General features: G+C 42.7%; 1 protein-coding gene and 1 long non-coding RNA gene across 5 annotated transcripts in view; one reads left to right on the top strand and one right to left on the bottom strand.

Moving 5' to 3' along the window:
- The window catches only part of LOC140195467 (voltage-dependent L-type calcium channel subunit beta-2-like), a 331,456-nt gene that overhangs the window by 144,113 nt on the left and 162,164 nt on the right, over window positions 1–25,179 (bottom strand). The window lies entirely within an intron of this gene.
- Window positions 1–25,179, top strand: part of LOC140195469 (uncharacterized) — a 61,645-nt gene that overhangs the window by 3,602 nt on the left and 32,864 nt on the right. The gene's annotated exons all lie outside the window — the stretch shown is intronic.

Here is a 25,179-nt window from a genome sequence, read left to right as displayed (position 1 = left end):
AATCATATGGCAGCAACTCGATGCAAGAGCATGCAGACATGGTTAAGAGGTTCAGTTGTAGTTCAGAACAAACATTAGAATGGGGCAAAATGTGATTTAAGTGACTTTGACTATGGAATGATTGTTGGTGCCAAATGGTGTGGTTTCAGTATCTCAGAAACTGCAGATCTCCTGGGATTTTCACATTCAACAGTCTTTAGAGTTTACAGAGAATGGTGTGAGAAACAAAAAACATCCAATAAGAGGCAGTTCTGTGGGCAAAAACATCTTGTTCATGACAGAGGTCAGAGGAGAATGGCCAGACTGGTTCAAGCTGACAGGAAGGCGAAAACTCACACATTCCACAGGGAGGATGTACAGAAACTCCTTACAAAAGGGAACCAGAATTGAACTCTGAACTCTGGAATAACCTAAGCTATAATAGCATCACGCTAACTGCAATGCTACCGTGGTGGCCAAAGGTCTGCATAGAGTGGATGTAGGGAGGGTGTTTCCTAACGGTGGCTGAATCTAGGACCTTAGTCTTTACGGAAGCTACACAGAGCTTCAGTGTATCCTTCAGCACATATTGATGGAGTGATATAGACGATAGAGTGATGGAATGAAGGGATTAGATTAATAAGATGTTATTAGTTTAATTGATTTGGCACAACATCATAGACCAAAGGATCATTTCTTGTGTGGTACTGTTCCTGTACGTTGTATCATGCCCTGCAGCAGAGATTTACTGACAGACAACTCCTTACACTGAAAGGCCAGCTAATTCTGCAGAGAAGCAAGGTTCCACTGCTTGTTTTTGTGTCTTGGCGATGAGCCATTCTGCCAAATGTCTTTGCCTGATTCAGGATGGTTTATAGATGCACGGGTGATCGCTTAAGCCAAATGCAATATGCATCCACACACTTTCCATTAAGGTGAATAAATGTAAATAAGAACTTTGACTGATTATCCATCTCCTCTCAGGAAATAAAGTTTTCAGCTGTAGTATACCATTGCTTCTCGCTTCTCTGTGGATCGTCACCTTGTCGTGGTGGAGAAGTTTGTCTGGTCTGGAGCTATGTTCATGGTAGGGTCACCCATGGCGGTAAGGTCTCGGGTGAGGTCCCTGACAAAGAACCTCAATGGTGGAACAGGTGGACAAAGTTACATCAAACTCAACAGCTGTGAATGCGAACGAAGGCTGCAACTAATCCATCAGCTCCAATCGTCATGGTTTCCATGCCATTGGAATCAGTTGGTTGATTTGTGAAGTATCGTGTGCTTCTTGGAGTGCAACATCAAGTACACGTTAAACAGGCGTCTTCACTCTGTGGGCCACTTCTTTAGAATGAAGACCATCATCCTCAACCTCGAGGGATAGCCACCATTGCTTCTCATGGCTTCATTTAACCTTTAATGTCAGGAACTCAAAGTTACTCCTGACAGCCTTTTTATTTAGTTTTTGATTGGCAGGATTGGGACCCTGTGTCAATTTCTAACTGCCCAGGGTTTGTGCCCGTTCCATGGTTCTGGGTGCAAAGATGCTGTTTACATTGGCTTGATACAGCTGAGTCTTTTGGGAGACATTTCTGGCAAATCAGAGCTAACTATCGTCATATATTGGCCAGACAAGATAAAGGCAGTAGGTTTCCTTCTCATGACTTTCCAAGTCAACAAATGAACTTCATATGACAATCCAGTAACTTCACTATTATTGGAGCAACTTTTCACTTCCAGGCATATTTAAATTGAAATTAAATACTTAAGATACAAAAATTGGCTAACAGGGATTAGTACCAAAACTTGCAATTAAATATAATTTGAAATGGTAAGAGAAATAACCTAAAGACAGCTTTCTTGCTCTCTTCAAGTCATTGTAATTGTTTTTAAAAGCAGTGACCCATATAAATCTTGGTTAGGCAGCACCATACAAACAGCAAAAAAAGAAATAAAATGCTTGAAATAGTCAGTCAGCCAGGCTGCATCTCTGGGAAGAAAAATGAAGTTAGCATTTTAGGTTAAAGGGTTTGAGTATTTGCAGTTTTTCCAGTTGAACTTTAGATTTCCAGCAGCTGCAGTTCTTGATAGATATTCAATGAACAAACTGAGTTTTAACACTTTTGTATAAATCCTGATTAAGAGGAAGTTTGGGCTGCTGATGACTGAGAATCCTTGGAACATATTTTATTTTGTTCAAGTTTATGCAATGGCTGCTAGCATCAAACACTGACAGTTTCGGTAGATGGTAGTCAACACTAAACTGCCATCAAATTTTAAACTATTCACCTCATTCACTAGGTAAAACATCATTCACTGAACAAAGGTTATAATTTTTCATTCCCTGTACATACACTATGCAATTGTCTGTCAGATTCCTCAAGTGGCTGCTCCAACCTGCAAGATCTTAAAATTGCCTCAGGGTCCCAAAGTCAGGTGGATGCCTGAATCTCTGACTCATACAGTCCCTATGAAATGGTATTTAAACGGTGGGGGGGAAAGATGCTCAGGTTTTGGTAGCCAATACAGGAAGGATGTGGAGGATGTGGAGGCTTTGGAGAGCAAACAGGAGACATTTGTTTTCTCTGAAGCAGCAAAAGCTGAGAAGTTTGTAAAATAATGAAAGACATCAATCAAGTGGAGAATCAGCATATTTTTCCCAGGGCATGCATTTAAGGTGAAAGGTGACAAGTTCAAAAGAGATGTGCAGCGCAAGTATTTTACGCAATGAGTGATATAGAACGTGCTGCTGGGGTAGTAGTGGAGACAAACATGATAGAGTCATTTAAGACGCTCTTGGATAGGCATGTGGATGTACAGAGAGTGCAGGGACATAGATATAAGAACATAAGAAATAGGAGCAGGAGAAGGCCATCTGGCCTGTCAAGTCTACTCTGCCATTCAATAAGGTTATGGCTGATCTGGCCATGGACTCATCTCCATCATCATCATCAGATACTGTGCTCAGTTTGAGCTTTGACTGCCACGGCCCACACACTCCTGTTTCGGGTCAAGTGGATCTATTCATTGGTATTCATTTCCAGTTCTCTGGCTGCTGTCTCCGTCATCATTTGTTTTTGTCTTCCTCTTGCTTTCTTCCCTTTAATCTTTCCCATAATTACCGTGCATTCTAACTTCCCTTTCCTAATCACAGGTCTAATGAAGTTACGTTGCCTTTTCATGATCTCATGCATTATTTCTCTTTTTGTGTTTGCTCTGTTCATGACATCCTTGTTAGATATTCGTTTCGTCCATGATATTCTTTGCATCCTCCTCAAAAACCACATCTCTGCTGCTACAATTCGTTTCTTCATGTTACTAGATATTGTCCAACGCTCTGAGCCATATAACATAACTGGATAAACATAACATTTCAGTGCTCTGAGGCAGATTGTCATGCGTAGTTTAGTATTGGTCAGTATACTCTTCATTCTCATAAAGGTGTTTTTTGCTATCCCTTTTCTTCTTTTAATGTCCAAGTCGCACCTGCCATCCAATGTCACCCAGCTTCCTAAGTAGCAAAAGTTCTGTACTTGTTTTATGTCTTCCCCATTTATTCTCAGCCTGCAGATAGGATTCTCCTTCTTTTGGATATCACCATACATTCTGTCTTTTTGCAATTGATAGATAGACCCATTTTTGCACTTTCTTCAACAATTATATCAATTAAATTTTGTAGTTCTTCCTCCGTACTTGCAATTAACACAGTGTCGTCTGCATATGTGAAATTATTGATGTTTTTACCACCAACTTTGTTTCCCAAGATGTCTCTTACTTTTTGTAATATTGTCTCACTGTACACATTAAATAAATCAGGGGAGAAAACACACCCTTGTCTAACTCCTCTCTTGATTTTCGTAAACTGACTCACTTCTCCATCTATTCTTACAGCGGCAGTTTGTTCCCAGTACAGATTTCTGATTAGGCAGAGGTCTTTTGAATCTAGATCTAGAGTTTTCTGTAATATTTCAAATAACTTATTGTGCTTCACTTTATCAAATGCTTTTGTGTAGTCGATAAAACAAACAAACAGATCTTTTTGTACTTGAATAGCTCATTGTGATAGCATCCTTTACATCAATATTGCGTTTCTTGTACCTTTGTCTTTCACAAAACCACATTGTTCTTTGCCTATTTCAGCTTGTATCTTACTTTGACTCATCTCCACCTACTCCATAACCCTTAATTCCCCTACTATGCAAAAATCCATCCAACCTTGGCTTAAATATTTTTACTGAGGTAGCCTCATTGGGCACAGAACTCCACAGATTCACCACTCTGGGAAAAGCAGTTTCTCCTTATCTCCATCCTAAATCTACTCCCCTGAATCTTGAGGCTATGTCCCCTAGTTCTAGTCTCACCTATCAGTGGAAACAACTTTCCTGCCTCCATCTTATCTATCCCTTTAATAATTTTATATGTTTCTATAAGATTTCCTCTCATTCTTCTGAATTCCAGCGAATACAGTCCTAGGCGATTCAATGTCTCATCATAGTCTAACCCCTCATCTCTGGAGTCAGCCTGGTGAACCTGCTCTGCACTTCCAAAGCCAGTAAGTAAGGAGACCAGAACTGCACACAGTACTCCAGGTGTGGCCTCACCAGTACTGTGTACTGTTGCCGTATAACCTTCCTGCTCTTAAATTCCTCTAGCAATGAAGGCCAACATTCCATTTGCCTTCTTGATAGCCTGCTGCACCTACAAGGCAACCTTTTGTGATGTATGCACAATCACTCCCAGGTACCTCTGCACAGCAGCATGCTGCAAATTCTTACCATTTAAATAATAATCTGTTCTTCCATTTTTTTCTTCCAAACTGGAGGACCTCGCATTTACCAACATTGTATTCCATCTGCCCGACCCCCCCACCGCCCAGTCACTTAACCTATCTATAACTCTCTGCAGACTTTCTATATCTTCTGCACAATTTGCTATTCCACTGAATTTAGTGCCATCAGCAAGCTTAGATGCACTACACTCAGTTCCCTCTTCCAGATCATTAATGTATATTGTGAACAGTTGTGGTCCCAGCAACGACCTCTGTGCCACAACGCTCACCACTGATGGCCAACCAGAGTAAAACCAACTCTTTGCTTTCTATTGGTTAACCAATCCTCTATCCGTGCTAATAAATCACCCCTAACTCTATGCATCCTTATCTTATGGATGTCATTTATGTGGCACCTTATCAAATGCCTTCTGGAAATCCAAATAAATAATGCTCATCTGTTCCCCTCTATCCACTGCACTCGTTATATCCTCTAAGAACTCCAGTAAGTTTGTCAAACAGGACGTGCCTTTGCTGAATCCATGCTGTGTCTGCCTGATGGAACCATTTCTTTACAGATGCCTTGCTATTTCTTCTTTAATGATAGCTTCAAGCCTTTTCCCAATTACAGATGTTAAACTAACTGGCCTATAGCTAACAACAGGAATTCTGCAGATGCTGGAAATTCAAGCAACACACATAAAAGTTGCTGGTGAATGCAGCAGGCCAGGCAGCATCTCTAGGAAGAGGTGCAGTCGACGTTTCAGGCCGAGACCCTTCGTCAGGACTGAACGAAGGGTCTCGGCCTGAAACGTCGACTGCACCTCTTCCTAGAGATGCTGCCTGGCCTGTTGCGTTCACCAGCAACTTTTATATGGCCTATAGCTACCAGCCTTTTTGCCTAGCTCCTTTTTTTAACAGTAACGTGACACTCGTCATCGTCCAATATGCCGGGACCTGCCCAGAGTCCAGAGAATTTTGGAAAATCATCTCTAAAGCCTCCACTATAACTTCTCCCATTTCTTTCAGTACCCTGGGATGCATTCTATCAGGACCATGGGACTTAACTATCTTCAGGCCCACAAGTTAGCTCAGCACTACCTCTTCAGTGGTAGCTAAATGTATCGAGGTCTTCACCTCCCATTGCATCCATAACATCTCCCTTTAGCATGTTAGACGTATCCTCCACCATCAAGACCAACACAAAATAGTCATTCAAAGCCTCTGCCATTTCCTCATTACCCAATATCAATTCCCCCTTCTCGTTCTCCAAGGGACCTACATTCATTTTAGCCACCGTTTTCGGTTTATATAATTATAAAAACTTCTACTATTGGTTTTTCTATTTTGTGCTGGTTTGTTTTCATAATCTTCCTTTTCTTTATTGCTCATTTAGTGGTTCTCTGTTGCTTTTTAAAGTTCTCCCAATATTCCAGTTTCCCATTACTCTTGGTAACTTTGTAAGCACGAGCTTTTAGTCGGATACCTTCTTTTACTTCCTTAGTTATCCCAGCTGCCTCTCTCCACCCTTATTGTCCTTGCTTTTAACTGGAATATACTTTTGTTGGGCACCGTGAAAAATTTCATTGAAAGTCTTCCACTGTTCCTTAATTGTCATACCATATAGCCTGTGTTCCCAGTCTACACTAGCCAAATCCTCTGTCATCCCATTGGAATCTCCATTGTTTAGACATGATTTACTGGTTTTAGATTGAACTATTTCACCATTTGTATGAGAAACTCAATCATACTGTGATCACTCTTTCCAAGAGGATCCCAAACGACAAGATCACTAATTTTACCTGTCTCATTGCACAGGACCAGATTTAAGATGGCACGTTCCCTTGTAGGCTCTGTGACGTGCTGTTCAAGGAAGCTATCATGGATGCTTTCTATGAAGTTCTCCTCAAGACTGCCTCCACCAACTTGATTCACCCAATCTATGTGCAAGTTGAAGTCCCTGTTCTACATGCCTCAGATATTTCTCTGTTTGTTGCCTGTGCCACTGTAATGTTATTAATCGGTGGCCGATGAACTCCTACCAGTGATTTTTTTTCCCTATACTATTCCTGATCTCTACCCAGATGGATTCAACATTCTGCTCCTTAGATCTTAAATCCTCTCTCACTATCATCCTGATCTTATCTTTAATTAAGAGCGCCACCCCACCTCCCTTACTTTCCTGCCTATCCTTCTTTATTACCTGATATCATTGGGTATATAATTCCCAATCCTCTCCACCCTGCAACCATGTTTCTGTAATGGCCACTACATCATACGCCTTTAGACTGATGGGTGCCACATGTTCACTAACCCTATTTCGAATACTATGGGCATTGACATAAAGTGCCCTTACACTCATTGTGCTTTTAAAATCTTGTGATCTTTTTCTCTTTTGTACTTGACGTTTCTTTACTCCACTCTCAATTTTCTCTTTTTTATCTTTTGCTTTTCTTTATCTTTATCCACACTTCTCTCTTTTATTGATCCATACCTTTCCACCCCCTTACTATTTAGCTATTTAGTTTAAACCCCTATCCACAGTCCTAGTATGTGATTTACTAGGATCCAGGTCCCATCACAGTTCAGGTAGAGCCCGTCCCATTGGTACGCTCCCTCCTTCCCCAATACTGGTGCCAATTTCCCATGAGTTCAAACCCACTTCTCCCACACCAATCCTCGAGCCATGCATTTAACTCTCTAGTGTTCTTGACCCTATGCCAATTTGCATGTGGCTCAGGTAGTAATCCAGAGATTATCACTTTTTGGTTCTGCTTTTTAATTTAGTCCCTAGCTGCTCAAATTCCCTCAGCAGAACATCCTCCCTCATTCTGCCTATGTTGTTGGTACCCACATAGACTGTGACAACTGGATCGTTCCCCTCCCACTGCAAATTCCTCTGTAGGTTAGATAAGATGTCCCAAACCCGGATATCAGGCGGGCAACAGAGCCTTCGGGACACTCTATCCTTGCAACAGAGACCTCTGTCTATCTCTCTGACTGTACTATCCCCAAATACCACAACATTTCTCTTCTCTCCTCCCTCTTGAATAGCTCTCTGAACTACAGTGCCACAGTTAGGTTGCTCATCGTTCCTACAGCCCCCACTCTCATGCAGGCAGGGAGCGAGAATCTCAGACCTGTTGGACAAGCTCAAGAGCTGAGGCTCCTCCAGCACTGTCTCTTGGATCCCACTACCCACCTCACTCACAGTCATACCCTCTTGACCCTGACCACAGACCGAATTTGAGGCAGCTAATCTAATGGCTGTGCCTACCTTCTGAAACAGAGAATCTAGGTAACTCTCCCCCTGTCACAGTGTTTGAAGCTCAGATTCCAGGTCATCAACTTTGAGCCTGAGTTCCTCGAGCAGCCAACACTTGCTGCAGATGCGGTCACCAGGAACCACAATGGGTTCCATCAGCTCCCACATCATGCAACTACAGCTGCAGGATATTGTGTTGACTGAAAGAATTAGTTTAGTTATGCATCTAATTAATAGTTTAATTAGTTGAAAACAATATCGTGGGCCAAAGGATCTGTTCCTATGCATTACTGTTCTATGTTCTTTAACTCCAGTTCTATGATGTTTTAACTAAATAAAAGAAGAAACAATTCCCCTCCCTTTGTAAAATTAAAGCAGACATCTAATTTTTGTCAACTACCATAAGATAACCAACAGGGACAGTTTTAATTCATTTAATTTACTCAGTTGAGGTTAAATACGCATTTTATAATTGCCAACATGTACAACACTGCAACAGAATGCTGTTACTCTCAAATTTATGGTTGACAATCAGTATTAGAATCAGATTTAATATCACTGGCATAAAGCATGTCATGAAATTTGTTGTTTTGCAGCAGCAGTCCAAAACAATACATAAAAGAACTAAAAATTACAATAAGACATATATATTTAAAATAAATTAAATAGTGCAAAAAGAGAACAAATAAAATATTGAAGTAGGGAACATTGGTTCATTGTCCATTCATAAATCTCATAGCTGAGGGGAAGAAGCTGATCCTAAGGCATTGAGGGTGTGTCTTCAGGCTGCTGTAGGTCACCTTGGTGAACAGAATAAGAGGGTCATGCCCTGGGTGATAAGGACCGTAATGATGGATGCTGCCACTTTTAAGGCATCGCCTTCTGAAGGTGTCCTTGATGTTGGGAAGGCTAGTGCTTATGATGGAGCTGGCTGAACTTGCAACTTTCTGATCCTGTGCAGTGACTGCTCTTTACCAGATGGTGTTGCAGCCAGTTAGAATGCTCTCCACGGTACACCTGCAGAAATTTGCGAGAGTCTTTGGTGTCATACTGTCGGTTTTTGCAGAGGCATTTTACGTTTCAGAAAAGCTGTTGCAACTCATTTATTGAACACCAAAAAACTGAACTTAAACTACAGTTTAAAAAAAAACCTTCACAGAATTACATCATACTAGCTCCTTTAGAGTGAAACTTCAACTCAATGTCAGTGGTTGTGAATTATGTATATTTTCCTGTCCCATCCACCCCCCACCCCAATTAATTACCCTACTCAGACCACCCCCCAGAATTCACTGAAACCCTGGCATTGTGAGTCCGTCCGCAGCTCAGATGAGTCGCCTGGCTCAGGTCCTATGTTCCAAGGGTGGAGGAACAGCAGGTGCCTCTGGCTTGTCCAGTGGTGCGTTGACACACTGGTAGTCATGTCATGATGGCAGGGGCATGGTGGCGCAATCTTCAATCTCGGTGGGCCAGTTTCAGATGATTTATGTTCAGGTTTACCCTTCTTTTCTATGATATGACTTTTCTCCCCATTCCAAAATGCAGAACGGGCCATCATAAGAGGACCTGAGGGGATGTTCAAGTGCGTCATGGTGGATAAAAACAAACGAGGAGGAATGTAGGTCAACAGGAACCTAAGAGTGCTGTACACCATGATGGGAGTTAGGAATCAGTGAAAAGGAGTTGAATTTACTGAGGAGGGTGGAAGGCTGTTGAGATAGTTGTGGCATCAGGAATGAAGTCACCTGGCACTCATAATGGCTGCCCACATAACGACCCTGCCATGGACAACTACATGTCTTCTTTTGGAGCTGTTCTGAGCTGCAGCAGGACCCACGGAGACTATCGTTCTATCACTTAGCAGTCAGAGAAGCCCTCAGAGCAACCTTTACGGAGCAGTGAAACTGCACACGAAGGCCACTGGACTGCAGGTGATACGCTGTGGTGTATTGTCGCTTAATGCCGTGGTTCTGGGCCATCGCAAGCCAGAGGTTTGATATGAGCAGAGGTCCGCAGTCAGAGGAAATATCAGATAGGGTGCCAAACTGAGCAACCCAAACTGAGCAAACTGAGCAAACATGAGCAAACATGAGCAAACTGATGAATGCCTAAAGCATGTCTGCGGCTGTCGTCGATGCTGGGGGGGGGGGGGGTTCGATCTCTGGCCCTTTGGTAGTTTAGTCCACCACGGTAAGGACGTATGTGAAACCACGGGGGGGGAGGGGGAGGGGAGGGGGTTGGGAAAGAAGGCCAACAAGGTCCACATTGACATAATCAAACTGTCACTCAGGGACCTCAAAAAGGTGTCAGTGGCACCTGAACACGATGGTTAATTTCTGCCCGTAGCACTCCACACCGGCTGCAGTCCAATCGTACATGTCCTTTTGAAGGCCATGCCACACAAACTTCAGTGAGGCCATGTTTTACGACTGCAGCAGAGAATGTGGGCTTGGTGAGATTTGGGCATTCACCCAGCAGCTGAGAAAACTCACAGGTCGTGGTGCATGTGCTTGACAGAGTACTTGCTGGGGGTGTAGGCTAGTGACCAAAAATCCTTGACATCCACAAGCCAGCAGTTCTTAAGATCGACCAACAGGTCTTGGGTACACAGGAAATCTGCGCTGAGTGGAGGACTAGCCACTTTTGCCAGGATGAAGTCCCTTGTGTCGTGTCACCCACGGAAGCAGAGTGTCACCCATCGTGTCTCGCAGTTCTAGATCTTGCTGTCGTTGGCAGCCTGCAGTGAGGTTTCATCACTCTGCCTTCTCGTCTATAGGCGATGTATCTATGTCACACAAGAAGGTTGCCCTGAAAGGATGTCCATAATGAACAGTAGGTGACCCAGGTAGCTGGAACCTATGGTGTTCCCAGACCTCTGATGTCCTGATGCACTGGCACTGTCGAAGCTGCAAGGTGGCCAGCACTTCCTAGCATTCCCACTAAAGGCAGGCCCAGCATCATCTGTTTCACAGGTGTGGACATCCCTGCTGATCATGCTTATTGTGGTAGGGAAAGGAGGAGGAATGATGCATCGCTGCCTGGCTGAGTGTAGACAATCTTCCACTTTAGCAAGCTTCCTATAGTCCATCTTGGGTGCATTAGCAAGGGCAAAATGAACTTTATCAGGCATTTGCTGCATGAAGAGTTCTTTAAAAATAAAACAAGGGTAGTGATTTCCCAGGAGAGACAGCATATTGTCCATTAGCTCCGAAAGCCTAGCATCACCAAAGCCAGGTAAGGAAAGCAACTGTTTGCCGTGCTCAGACTCCAAAAGTCTGTAAACGATGAGCTTTCAGCGATCGGTATTTATGGCGTTCAGGCAGGTGTTCAGACAGTCTCACTACTCTTGCAGCCATGGAGTTGCTGAGTGACGCTGCTACATAAAAATATTTAGTGTTGTCAGCGGAGATTTCTCGAAGCGTGAATTGAACCTCCACTTGGACGAACCAAGTGATAGCACTTTGCTCCCAAAACTCTGGCAGTTTCAAAGTGACCACATTGGCCCACGTATTTGATAACTCTGAAATCGTCCTAGAGCTACGGGATCACCAATGTAGGTTTGCACAAATAAAATGGCGGAGGTAGAAACATAGAAAACCTACAGCACAATACAGGCCCTTCAGCCCACAACGTTGTGCCAAACATGTCCCTACCTTAGAAATTACTGGGCTTACCTATAGCCCTCTGTTTTACTAAGCTCCATGTACCTATCTAATGTCTCTTAAAAGAGCCTATCGTATCCGCCTCCATAACCGTTGCCGGCAGCCCATTCCATGCACTCACCACTCTCTGAGTAAAAAACTTACCCCTGACATCTCCTCTGTACCAGCACTTTAAACCTGCGTCCTCTTGTGGCAACCATTTTAGCCCTGGGAAAAAGCCTCTGACTATCCACACGATCAATGCCTCGCATCATCTTGTACACCTCTATCAGGTCACCTCTCACCTCTGTCGGTCCAAGGAGAAAAGGCCAAGTTTAGTCAACCTATTCTCATAAGGCATGCTCCCCAATCCAGGCAACATCCTTGTCAATCTTCTCTGCACCCTTTTTATGGCTTCCACATCCTTCCTGTAGTGAGGCAACCAGAACTGAGCACAGTACTCCAAGGTGTTCTATGTTTCAGAAAGTTATAACAACTTTTTTATTGAACATCAAAAAACTGAACTCAAAGTGCAGTAAAAAAAACCTTTACGTAATTACGTCATCGTGTCATACCAGCCTCTTACAGTGAAACCACAACTCAATGTAGGTGGTTGTGAATTATGTACACTTCCACCAATTACATTACCCTACAATTCCAATTCTCCTCAAGCTCCTAATTAAATATAGCCACTATTGTATCTTCTTTGTAATTGCATCAGTATGTCAGGGACAAACAGCAGTCAAATTGATAATTATAATTAAACAAATATGAACAATTATATTTTCTTTCTTACTGAAACTCTTGATACACCTTTATCTTTCTTTAGTAATAAGGAACGATGAAGAAAAAATTTTGCTGAGTATAACACATCACACAACTCTTCTGAGATGAGTTTTTCTAACAGATGTATCTTCAATGCATCTGTAAAGAAGAACATACGGTAGCTTTCTGCAAAACTGGACTCAGTCAGTGAGAACCTGCGTTATGTTGGGTCCTTGCAAAATGCAAGCTAGATGGTACAAGAATGGAGAGTTCCTGAGGTATATCAGCACACATACATCCAAATGATGTGTGCTTAGCCCACTGCTCTACTCTACACTTGTGACTGTGCGGTTAGGCATAGCTCAAACTCCATCTTCAAATTTGCCGATGATACCATTGTTGGCTGAATCCCAAATGGCAACAATGAGGCTTACAGTAGTTGGGTGGCTTTGCAACAACAATCTTGCACTTTGCATCAGCAAGATCACGGAATTAACTTTGGACTTCAGGAAGTGGAAGTGAGGAGAACAGACTCCAGTCTTCATTGAGGGGTCAGCAGTGGAAAGAGTGAAGAGCTTCACGTTCCTGGGCATCTGTATCTCAAAGGATCTATCTTCGGGCCAACATATTGATTCCATCACAATGAAGGCACACGGCAACTATATTTCATTTGGAGTTTGAGGAGTTTTGGTATGTCGCCAAAGGCTAGCAAATGTTTACAGTTGTACAGTGGAGAACATTCTGACTGGTGGCATCGCTGCTTGGTATGGAGGCACAAATGCAGAGGGTTGTGGACTCAACCCGCTCCATCGTGGCCACAATCCTTTTTGCCATTGAGGACATATTCAAAAGGGACTGCCTCAAGGAGACCATGTCCGTCATTAAGGACCCTCACCACGTGAGGCATGCCCTTTTCACATTACTGAGAACGCACAGAAGCCTAAGGATCCACACTCAACATTTTAGGGTCAGCTTCTTCCCCTCTGCTATCAGATTTCTTAATGATCCATAAAGCCGTGAATACTACCTCACTATTTATTTATTTTATTTTTATTGCAAATGCAGTATTTTTTATGTCTTCACTGCACTGTCACCACAAAGCAAGAAATTTCAATGCGTACGTCAGCAATAATAAACGTGATTCTCATTCAGATTCTAGTTCTGATGCAGAGAGTTGATTGAAGGTGGCAAAGCAAGTTAAAGTGACTAAAACTCACAGAGGATTCTGGGTTTTATAAGATAGGATACAAGAGGGGAGAAGTCATGGTGAACTTTAGTAAAATTATTGCTGTATTGTAACCATTTTCGGATGCCACACTTTAGCTCAGCAGAGAAGATTTTTGAGAGGATGCAGAAGATATTTACGGGGATGAACTGGAGAAAAAGGGGGTTATCCTTCAAAGGATAGGAAAAGTTATGAAGGAAAATAATACAAGTATTTAAAAACATGTAAAATACAGATAGAGAGCAACAGTTCCCATAAATGAGAGTATAAACACCAGTGAGCATAGAATGGACAGATGAGCTGACTGGAGCTGACTGTTCCTTACTCAGTGAACAGTCCGGGTTGCAACAATTAAGCTTTTGTAGTAATTGCAGATTCAAGTCTAGCATTCAAGAGTGACTGGATAAGGATAGAAGCAAAACAAGAAGAGCAGGACTTTTGAGAGAGATCAGTGGAGTAGGAGCGGTTGTATTGTTCTTATATAGAGCCAGTACAAACTTGATGGACTGAATGTTATCCTGGTGGGAGGTCTATAAATGGTATTTTGTAAATAAGGGCATTTCGGCAGCCAAGAACCAACCTGGCCAGGAGATGCTGAGAAAGCTACAGCCACTTGGCTAATAGCTAAACCTTAACCATAAGATCGTAAAATACAGGAGCAGAATTAGGCCATTTGACCCATCGAGTCTGCTCCGCCATTTCATCATGGCTGATCCATTTCCCTCTTGGCCCCAATCCCCTGCCTTTTCCCTGAATTCCTTCATGCCCTGACCAATCAAGAATCCATCAAACTCTGTCTTAAATATACCCAATCACTTGGCCACCACAGCCACCTGTGGCAATGAAGTCCACAGATTCACCACACTTTGGCTAAAGAGCTTCCTCCTCATCCCAGTTCTAAAAGAACATTCGCTATACCGAGGCTGCTCTTAGACATTCCCACTAGAGGAAACATTCTCTCCACATCCACTCTATCAAGGCCTTCAATAAGTTTCAATAAGGTCATCCCTCATTCTTCTGAATTCTAGTGAATACAGGTCCAGAGCCATCAAATGCTCTTCATTTGACAAGCCATTCAATCCTAGAATAATTTTCATGAACTTCCTTTGAACCCTCTCCAATGTCAGTATATCCTTTCTTAGATAAGGGCCCAAAACTGCTCAAGTGAGGCCTCACCAGCACTTTATAAAGCCTTAACATTACATATTTGCTTTTATATTCTAGCCCTCTTGAAATGAATGCTAACATCACGTTTGAGTTCCTCACCATTGACTCAACCTGCGAATTAACCTTTAGGGAATCTTGCGCAAGTACTCCCAAGTCCCTTTGCACTTCAAATTTTTGAATTTCCTCTCCATTTAGAAAATAGTCAACCCTTTTATTTCTTCTACCAAAGTGCATGGGAAAAGACGCCAACTTGACATGAAGATAGATGAGCATTAGGCGAGAAGAGGGAGTTAAAAACAATCATTCCAGAACAGCAACAAGTTGATGTTTTCAATATGAATTCAAATTGACATTTGTGAAGTTCTTTGAGAATATCTTGAGAGTTGAATGCTCTTCAGTATTGATTGAGGACAAAATGGTGAATCATCAGTTGTTTCGAAAGAACATCTGTGGCAATTGAACTGTGGGGCACAGATTGAAATCAGATCTTCATGAGGTAAGAAACAGAGTTCCAAAGTAGCAATCTCACAGTCTGATTATCCTTAGTAAGGAGTGCCTGGTTTTAGCTGGAGCTCAAAGTCTCATGTCAAAGACACTGACAACAAGACAGTGACATTTCAATGTATTGAGTGAAGGAACTCCCAAACATCTAGAAGCAGTAAAAGTAAAGTCAATTTTTTTTTGTCAGAGTACATATATAAGGGAAGTGACCCAATCAGGAATCGAACTCAGATCATTGGTTTAAAAGTCCACTTCTACCACTGAGGTTTGTGAGAACCCAATTGCAGAGACCACAATGAAGGCAGGAGTTGATGTGCAGGTTCACAAGCAAGTTTTACTCTTTTAGACAAGATGGGGGAGAAAAACAGGCATGGGCAAAAACAAGCAACAGTCCAACTCAAAAATGCAGTAATCGAAGATCTTGGTAAACAAATAAAATCCAGAAATGGCAGGCAGTAAGCAGACATCAAAAAACAGAATCAACTCAAAAAATATTAGAGGTTTTTACTACTTACAAGATGACACTTTAAGACTGAGCAGAGTAAGGTATAGGAAGCAGGGTTTAAATACACAGATGTTAATTGGGAATATGTGCAGGCAGTGATGAATACAAGAGAGTCCAAACAGTTCTGGAAAAACCCTGAGGGAACTATGTCTGTCCCTGTTGGCCAATCCCAGAATAGACTGGAATCCTACACATGTATGTCACCCTAAAATTCATTTTCTTGCGGGAATTCACATTAAATACAAAGAAATACAATAAAGACTATAAAAAAATGCACACGAGGTGGATGAACAATGAACGTGCAAAAAAACAAACTTTTCAAAGACAAAAAGAAAAAAACAAAACAATAATAATAAATAAATAAGTAAGCAATAAATATTGAGAACATGAGATAAAGAGTCCTCGAAAGTAAGTCTATAGTTTGTGGGTACAGTGCAGTGTTGGGTTGAGTGAAGTTGAATGAAGTTATCTCCTCTGGTTCAAGAGCCTGATGGGAAAGGTGTAATAACTGCCCCTGAACCTAGTGGTGTCAGTCGTGAGGCTCCTGTATCTCTTTCTTGATGGCATCAGTGGTTGAAGGTGGTCCTTGATGAATGCTACTTTCCTGCGACGGCATTCCCTGTAGATGTGCTCAGTGATGGGCGGTGCTTTCCCTGTAATAGAGGGGGCTGTATCCATTACTTTTTGTAGGTTTTTCCATTCAAGGACATTGGCGTTTCCCATACTAGGCCCATTGCCATTGGTATTAGATGCCCGAGTTCGACAATGAAATGCCTATGTGATCCTGAAGCCCATGTGGGAAAACTGCTAGGAGTATGCAGTTCTACATTCCCCTGTGTCTGATTGGCTGAGATATGGGTTATGAAGCCTCAGTGTTCTGAAGGATTTGGTGTAAAACCAAATAAAAGAATCATCATGTAGCAATGTATATTAACAACTACAATCTGGGAACTACTTTCATAAAAAGGTCCTCGACTTAGTGCAGACTATGTTCCATTGAAACGAGCATGGCTAGTTCATCTCACATGGTGTTATCTGAGTCTTGGTCAAGAATCTTGTATTAGTGGGCAGCTACGGAAGTGAGTTAAATGCAAGGTCTATAAGAGTTACAAGGTTTGATTGATATACTTCCAACTAAATTAATATATTAGTTCGGAGTATTAATAAAAATTCAGATACATCAAATTTTAGTTTTAGTGGATGCCTTGTCATATTGGTTGGACTACGGTAAGGGCACAGGAACTTCAAAACCTTTGATTGTTAATGAATCGATGTCCTGTGCTTCACTGTCAAAGTTGTCAGGAGTTTTCAACATGTGCGAATGTTCCTCACAGTAATTAAACATTTTAAAAATAAAACTAACTAAATGAATTTGAACACACATAAATTTTTAAACACCAACAAAATGGTTCAATACTGCAGACATCAGGAAAAAGTTACTGATTTTTAATTTGATAATAATTTCAGATGTTAAAACTTCATGAAATGAGTGGGCTCACAGATTCCACACAAGGTCCATCTTGGTTCAGGATGCTAACCAATGTAGTTGAAAAATGATGTGAAGTAAGGCAGTGTGACAGTGTCATTGTCCCAGCAGTTTTCTCATCCCTTCTTGCTGCAGAGCAGAAAGGTACAGAAGTCCCTCGTTTACCTGGAACGTAGCCAACAACTCTACATGGCCTTCTTCTTGTGCCTCACTAATTCTTTTGACTCCATCAGTAGGGAAGGACTGTGGAACAGCCTCCTCAAATTGGGATCACTCAAAAACTTGTCTCTATTTCATGCTTGCTTCTCAAACTATGATATTAACCAGCAGGCTGCCACAGAACCAATGCTGATGAAGAAAAGCTGTGTCATTGCCCTAGCATTAACCTACTGTTATCCTCACTCACTACACAGTTGACTGTTCTAACTAGGCAGATTAGAGGAACAAAAGGGACAAACACTTTGCCAATGGTATATGAGAGAACCAGCAAGAGGTATAAAGAGAAAGATTAAGGAAAATCTGAAAAGCTCAAAGCATTTTCTATGTATATTGAGGACAAAGGGATAATCAGGTAAAGTGTAGGACACGTTAGGGACCAAATTGGCACATTATGTATAGAACCAGTAGACACAGGTAAGGACTCAAATGAATGCTTCACGTTTGTTTTAACTAATGAGAAGGACATTGTGGGTGTGGATGGGCATGGATGTAGTGGGCTGAAGGAACACATATCAAAGTTGCTGGTGAACGCAGCAGGCCAGGCAGCATCTGTAGGAAGAGGTGCAGTCGATGTTTCAGGCCGAGACCCTTCGTCAGGACTAACTGAAGGAAGAGTGAGTAAGGGATTTGAAAGTTGGAGGGGGAGGGGGAGATCCAAAATGATAGGAGAAGACAGGAGGGGGAGGGATGGAGCCAAGAGCTGGACAGGTGATTAGCAAAAGGGGATATGAGAAGATCATGGGACAGGAGGTCCGGGAAGAAAGACAAGGGGGGGGACCCAGAGGACGGGCAAGAGGTATATTCAGAGGGACAGAAGGAGAAAAAGGAGAGTGAGAGGAAGAATGTGTGCATAAAAATGAGTAACAGATGGGATACGAGGGGGAGGTGGGGCCTTAGCGGAAGTTAGGGAAGTCGATGTTCATGCCATCAGGTTGGAGGCTACCCAGACGGAATATAAGGTGTTGTTCCTCCAACCTGAGTGTGGCTTCATCTTTACAGTAGAGGAGGCAGTGGATGGACATGTCAGAATGGGAATGGGATGTGGAATTAAAATGTGTGGCCGCTGGGAGATCCTGCTTTCTCTGGCGGACAGAGCGTAGATGTTCAGCAAAGCGGTCTCCCAGTCTGCGTTGGGTCTCGCCAATATATAAAAGGCCACATCAGGAGCACCGGACGCAGTATATCACCCCAGTCGACTCACAGGTGAAGTGTTGCCTCACCTGGAAGGACTGTTTGGGGCCCTGAATGGTGGTAAGGGAGGAAGTGTAAGGGCATGTGTAGCACTTGTTCCGCTTACACGGATAAGTGCCAGGACGGAGATCAGTGGGGAGGGATGGGGCGGATGAATGGACAAGGGAGTTGTGTAGGGAGCGATCCCTGCGGAATGCAGAGGGGGGGGGAGGGAAAGATGTGCTTAGTGGTGGGATCCCGTTGGAGGTGGCGGAAGTTACGGAGAATAATATGTTGGACCTGGAGGATGGTGGGGTGGTAGGTGAGGACCAAGGGAACCCTATTCCTAGTGGGGTGGCGAGAGGATGGAGTGAGAGCAGATGTACGTGAAATGGGGGAGATGCGTTTAAGAGCAGAGTTGATAGTGGAGGAAGGGAAGCCCCTTTCTTTAAAAAAGGAAGACATCTCCCTCGTCCTAGAATGAAAAGCCTCATCCTGAGAGCAGATGCGGCGGAGACGGAGGAATTGCGAGAAGAGGATGGCGTTTTTGCAAGAGACAGGGTGAGAAGAGGAATAGTCCAGATAGCTGTGAGAGTCAGTAGGCTTATAGTAGACATCAGTGGATAAGCTGTCTCCAGAGACAGAGACAGAAAGATCTAGAAAGGGGAGGGAGGTGTCGGAAATGGACCAGGTAAACTTGAGGGCAGGGTGAAAGTTGGAGGCAAAGTTAATAAAGTCAACGAGTTCTGCATGCGTGCAGGAAGCAGCGCCAATGCAGTCATCGATGTAGCGAAGGAAAAGTGGGGGACAGATACCAGAACAGGCACGGAACATAGATTGTTCCACAAACCCAACAAAAAGGCAGGCATAGCTAGGACCCATACGGGTGCCCATAGCTACACCTTTAGTTTGGAGGAAGTGGGAGGAGCCAAAGGAGAAATTATTAAGAGTAAGGACTAATTCCGCTAGACGGAGCAGAGTGGTGGTAGAGGGGAACTGATTAGGTCTGGAATCCAAAAAGAAGCATAGAGCTTTAAGACCTTCCTGATGGGGGATGGAAGTATATAAGGACTGGACATCCATGGTGACAATAAAGTGGTGGGGGCCAGGGAACTTAAAATCATCGAAAAGTTTAAGAGCGTGAGAAGTGTCACGAACATAGGTCGGAAGGGATTGAACAAGGGGTGATAAAACAGTGTCGAGGTATGCAGAGATGAGTTCGGTGGGGCAGGAGCAAGCTGAGACAATAGGTCGGCCAGGACAGGCAGGTTTGTGGATCTTGGGTAGGAGGTAGAAACGGAAGGTGCAGGGTGTGGGAACTATAAGGTTGGTAGCAGTGGATGGGAGATCCCCTGAGCGGATAAAGTCGGTGATGGTGTGGGAGACAATGGCCTGGTGCTCCTTAGTGGGGTAACGATCGAGGGGTAAATAAGAGGAGGTATCCGCGAGTTGTCGCTGTGCCTTGGCAAGGTAGAGGTCAGTACGCCAGACTACAACAGCAACCCCTTATCGGCGGGTTTAATAATAAGGTTAGGATTAGTGCGGAGGGAGTGGAGAGCAGAGCGTTTGGAAGGAGTGAGGTTGGAATGGGGACAAGGTGCGGTGAAGTCGAGACGGTTGATGTCCCGTCGGCAATTAGCGATAAAGAGATCCAGAGCAGGCAGAAGACCAGAGCGGGGTGTCCATGAAGAAGAGGAGGGTTGAAGACGGGAGAAGGGGTCATCGGTGGGGGTGGAAGAGTCCTTGCCGAAGAAGTAGGCTCGGAGATGGAAACAGCGGAAGAAAAGTGGGCTGAAGGACCTGTTTTTGTGGTGTATGACTCTATAAATCAATGCCAGTGTCCTTTCCAAAGCCAGCAACTCCTGCACTGTGTGCCTAGTTACTCTCAGTCAGCTATACCGGACAGGCCATCTGGTTTGTATCAGACTCCCGAAATGAATGTTCTGTTCAGAGTTCCGCTGTGGGAGGAGATTATCAAACAAATAGAGAAAAAGAATCAAGGATATATTCAGACTTTCCTTGAAAAAGGGTAATATCACCACTGACTTCTGGGGAGTCTCGGCTCCATACAGAAATACTCATTGAAAGTGGGCCATTTGGCCTGTCAAGTCTGCACCATCCATTTACATTCATCTTACACTAATTTCGCTTTTTAGTTGTCCCTCTTTCTCTCCAATTCCCTCTAGATTCTATTATTCACAATATGGGTAATCTATATAAGCTAATTAACCTACATTTAACCACACATCTTCGCGATAAGAGGAGAGCAGAGCTTCTCTGTTTCCACAGACAGTATGCACAGACAGTGCCCCCGGTTCAGACGTATGCCAGAAAGTGTAAGGCAGAGGCTCTCCTCACTGGGCTTCTGTGCTACCCAAACCATCTGTTCAGATTGGAGAAGCAGCATTTGAACTCGGATAGAGAATCTATTAGTCATACATTAGGAGCAATCAGTAGCCCCCTCTTACTGGCAGAAGATGTGGATCATGCACCTGCCTAGTTAATCCCATTTGTGGAAATGTCCGTGGTTCCCACATTGGCTTCTTTAGTTACCTCAGAACTTATGAAACGACGGTGGAAGTACTGGATGCTCAATTCCAAATGATACAATTAGAAATAGACCTGGGTAAATGCCAGCAGTTAAGGAACTGCTGGCAAATTTCAGCTAAGTCTGGGCCAATGCTGTACAAAGAAAACTATGATGTAAAAATAAATAGATTAACACTTTTGTTGAAGAGGTAATTTTTGAACAGGCACATGAAGCATTTACATTCAGTGGCCACTTTCTTAGGTACCATCTGTACCTAATAAAATGGCTACCTAGTGTATGTTCATGGTCTTCTGCAGCTGTAGACCATCCACGTCAAGGTTTGACATATTGTGTGTTGAGAGATGTTCTTTGAAGCACCACAGTTATAACATGTGGTTATTTGAGTTACTGTCACCTTCCTGTCAGCTTGAACCAGGCTGGCCATTCTTCTTTGACCCCTCTCATTAAAAAGGCATTTTAGCCCACAGAACTGGATGTTTTACTTTTGTTATTTGCACCATTCTCTGTAAACTCTAGAGACTGCTGTGCGTGAAAATTTCAGGGGATTAGGTACTCCCACTGCCCCGCCTAGCACCAACAATCATTCTATAGTCAAGGCCACTTAGATCACATTTCTGCCCAATTCTGAAGTTTGCCTTGAACAACAACTGAACCTCTTGACTATAACTGCATGCTTTTATGCATTGAGTTGCTGCCACATGATTGACTAATTAGAAAATTTGTTTGCATTAATAAACAGATGTCCAGGTGTACCTAATATAGTGGTCACTGAGTGTAGGTCATAGCTATATACAAAGACTGGGATCTACAATCAGCTTGCTATTAAAAAAAAATCATTTTTTATGCAAAGTACAAGAATACAACCAATTCCAATTTGATACTTTAATTCACATAGAGACAAATACTGTATATCACTTTGGGCCCCCTCCCCACCCCCCCCCCGCCCCACTTGCTGGTTGAATGACAATACTCTGACCTTTCTGTCTCATTATTGAAGATTGAATGCACAAAAGACAGCTTTAGATAAAATCTACCTACACTTATAAGCATATGTGCACTGACGATTTTTTTTAAAGTATAATTGCACTAGTGCATATACGTACATAAGACTAAAAGACTCCAGTTTGATAACTTATTTGACAGCATGCTTCAAATACAAGATGTTTAATTAAATCTTGGATTTGCAAGTGAGCATGCTATATATAATTAATATTGCTTCCGGCTTGGATTGGAAGCATGATGGCAAGGAGGAGCCAAGCGATTGTTTCATTGTAAGGAGATTTGGAGAGCTTGTGTCAATCCAGGATTTACAATATGAAATAAATACCATCCCCTTTTAATATTCAGAACTGCAGGCAACCCATCCTTTTGGAGAATGTTTTGAGGTTGCAGCAATTTTGTATAAGATAATTATGAAAGCGAGTAATTCAAGGAATGTTCTTCAAAACAGATACTTGAGGAATGTTTAACTGCATTAAGTTTGAACCTTTCCTGCATCTGATAGATTAACTTTTCTAACCATTGAGTCAAAAGCATTCAAGTACTCCAAGTACACACATTCACAAGTTATCATTTTATACTCTCAGTGAAATCTAGGTACGAAAATGTGATTTAAAAAGCACAAGATAGCCCTTGTGATTTCACCCACATGTTGTGGAGACACAAGAGACTGCAGATGCTGGTATCTGGAGCAAGTCCCCTTCGAATGCAGGATTTTGACTGAAAATGTCAACGATCCTTTCAAAAACATAAGAAAATCTGCAGATGCTGGAAATCCAAGCAACACACATGAAATGCTGGAGGAACTCGGCAGGCCAAGCAGCATCTAGCAGAAGAGTAAACAGTTGATGTTTCTTTCCTGTTGAAAGGTCTCGGCCCAAAAAGTTGACTGTTTACTTTTTTTCCCCACAGGAGCTGCCTGGCCTGCTGAGTTCCTCCAGCATTTTGTGTGTGTCACAACAATCCTTTTCCTCCCATTGATCCTGAGTGACACACTGAGTTCTTCCAAGAGATTGTGTTTTGCAGCTTTATCAGAGGTGGTAGAATGAGATTGGCTGTCCCTTGACATCGGGAGAAGTGGATCAAGGCTTGCATTTATTGCCCATTCCTATATGTCTGAGAAGATGGTGGTGAGTCACCCCCTTGAACCACTGAAGGAATTTCAGGATTCAGATCCTATGAAAATGAAGGAAAGCAAATCCTGCTGGTTTGTGAATTGGAGGGTACCCTGCAGTTGATGGTGATCCCCTGCATCTCAAGCTCTTGTCCTTGTTGCAGTGGCTGCTGTGAGGTGTTATCAGAATAGCATGGATGCATAACCACAGTGCATCTTATATTTGGCAACCACTGTAGCCACTATGTGCCGGTGTTGATGGAAATGAAAGTTTAGGATGAGGACTCGGGTACTAATCAAACCAACTGCTTTACCATAGAGAGGATCAAGCTTCTTGGAAATGGTTGAATCTGCACTTGGACTCCAGACAAATGGAGACTGTTCTGTCACACACCTGATCACAGTCTTAGATAGGGAGGAAAGGTTTTGGAGATGTTGGATTCAGGAAGTTAGTTATGCAAGACAGGGTACTCAGCCTTTTACCTGTTCATGTAGGAAAACTGAAGTACCTGTTTTAGTTTTTGTCAAACAGTGAATCTCATGTTGTGGAACTCAGTGACTGTAATGATGCTGTATATCGAGGGTAGGTAGTTAAACTCTCCTTTATACTGCATTAGTCATTATCTGGTATTTTTGTAAGTCAATGATACCTGCCATTTAACAATATCAGACCGTGCCTGAATGTTGCCAGTGTCTTGCTACCTGTAGGCACGAACTTCTTCATTTTCTGAGTAGCTGCATGTGGAATAGACACAGCAATGAATACCCCCAACTCTGGCCTTAACATGAAGCAGCTGAAAATAGTTCAGACGAGTTCAATGCATGAGGCTACATTTCAATTGTAAAGAATGATGATGTACATTGATACTTTTATTTGTCACAAGTACATTGAAATGTACAGTCAAGTGTGTCACTTGTGCCAAATCAAATCAGTGTATTTATACTTCACAGTTTTTATTCAATAAAACTGTGAGAGAAATATCGCTACGTCAAATATTCCCCCCACCTTTCAGGTAGAAGGCACTTTTCCAAATTTCCTTCGAGTTTGCTCACAAGAGGGACTCTAACAAAAGACCACTGATGCCAAAGCTCTTGGACATTTATACCCAAGACAGAAACAAACTAACATAGAGATTATGGTAGATTAATACAGGCGCAAATGTATCTTAGTTTCTAGCGTGGGGAATTGTCAAAAGAATCTAATACTTAATAATATTTACTTTTACCGTGTAGCTAAAAACAGAGAAACGACATGGCCCACACCCATTGTGTAGGTTACACTGCAACGGCTCAGGCTGCTGCTGTAACCCAGTATGCTTACCACAAGCAGATACCATCGCACAAGAGAACCGTGATTCACTTTTTCCAGCACCTTATTGATGTTTGCTTTTTAGCAGGGAATACCGACTGGAGTTCCTGATATATGGCGATGACAGACTTACACTACACCTGTTGGGTGTATTCTAGGTTTTTCACAATGAAGATATTTAGTGCCTTTATAATGAGGCTTCAATCAATTGCTATGGAACAACATAATATTAAATCATATCCAATTATCCAATTTGCAAATACCATTAATTTTCCCCAACTCCCCTGAAGGCTCTTTGCTGGATTACAAATCAATATTCGCTGGCATGTATCTGGTAGATCCCTGCCCCCAGACAGAGCACAGACAACAACTGGGTCTGGTAGGAGACCTTTCACGTGAAGGGTGGCACAGCTGGACTCACTTCTATCCTACTTGTCACTCACGTGCACATATTTTCCAACAATCTACAATGTCTATTTTGCTCTTTTATTTATGATGTTTAACTCAAATTACTAAAC

This window comes from Mobula birostris, chromosome 3 (assembly GCF_030028105.1).
Source record: "Mobula birostris isolate sMobBir1 chromosome 3, sMobBir1.hap1, whole genome shotgun sequence".
Taxonomy (NCBI): Eukaryota; Metazoa; Chordata; class Chondrichthyes; order Myliobatiformes; family Myliobatidae; genus Mobula; species Mobula birostris.
The sequence above is the reverse complement of the archived record's forward strand: the minus strand, read 5'-3'. Positions and strand labels throughout refer to the sequence as shown.